This window comes from Cebus imitator, unplaced genomic scaffold (genome assembly GCF_001604975.1).
Source record: "Cebus imitator isolate Cc_AM_T3 unplaced genomic scaffold, Cebus_imitator-1.0 Scaffold982, whole genome shotgun sequence".
NCBI lineage: Eukaryota > Metazoa > Chordata > Mammalia > Primates > Cebidae > Cebus > Cebus imitator.
The window spans coordinates 1-1,372 of NW_016108297.1; positions in this window are offsets into that span (position 1 = coordinate 1).

Consider the following 1,372-nt stretch of genomic DNA (forward strand, 5'->3'; position numbering starts at 1 on the left):
TGGCTAGTGTTTTTTAAGGCCCAGGCATCCCCCAAAAAAGCCCCGGTGGTGGGAGTAAACTTCAATGCCTGGCTGAAATCACATTTTAAAAATACCCTCGTGGTGGAAACTTTTCTTAAGAGATTATAACCAACTTTTCTATTAAAAGTGGGAATTAGGAGAGAGGGTAGGGGTGGGAATCAGGGAGAATGGCCTTGGTCTCTTGCTTGTGGGACTAGCCTGGCTTGGGACTAAACGCCCTGCTCTGAACACAAAGTTCGGTATAAACTGATGGATATCCCTACCTTGAAAGAAGAAAAGGTTCTTATTGCTTGGTCCTTGATTTATCACACAAGGCAGAATAGTATTTTTATATTTAAATGTAAAGACAAAAAATTATATATATGGTTTTGTGGATAATGTGTGTTTTGCTAAAGGAAAAAACCAGGTCACAGGAGTACCACACTTGAAGCAGATAGTCTGGATTAGAAATCAATTATCTCCTTTTGAGTAGGGAGTGAGGGAAGTGGTTCTTAGATGGTGATCTGGGGGCTAGGCCCTCATGATCACTTTAGGGTTTCTGCCCTGCCCACCCTTTGGAGAAGGTGGACACTGGTTAGTTAACAGATGACAAATGTTACTAGCAGTCACTTCCTGTCCGTGACTTTGGTTTAAAAGACACTTGTCCACATGGGTTTAGAGATAAGAGTTGGCTGGTCAACTTGAGCATGTTACTGACAGAGGGGGTGTTGGGGTTATTTTCTGGTAGAAATAGCATGTCACTAAAGCAGACCTTTTGATATTAAATTTTTTAAAAAGCAAAATTATAGAAGTTTAGATTTTAATCAAATTTGTAGGGTTTCTAGGTAATTTTTACAGAATTGCTTGTTGCTTCAGCTGTCTCCTACCTCTGCTCTTGGTGGAGACAGGGACAGCGCTGGAACCAAAACGCTTGTAATTTTGTATCCTGTTGTCTTTCCTCCCAGCGTGAAATATTCCTTTTCTTTGTTAAGGCTGCTGAGGAATTATTTTTTTTCTTTTGTAATAAGAAACAAACTCCACCTTTATTCCTTCACTTCCCCTACCATTTTCTGGTTCTTGTATTGGCTGAGGCAGGCCAGCTGTGGCTTTCTCTTGCCATGAGGACTTCTAATTGCCACGTACAGTATGTTCAAAGTCAAATAACTGCTCATTGTAAACAAATTCTGTAACTGCCCAGAGCAGCACTTATAAATCAGCCTAACCTAAAAAAAAAAAAAAGCTCCTCTCCCCTCCCCGGGAAGGTTTTGGTCCTCATCCCTGCGGCTTTTCCCTACTCTTCACCTTTGCAGTTGCTTGCTGCCTTCTCTGAAGCCCTCCAGTACGTATTGTGTCTAGCTTGGAGCAGCATTTA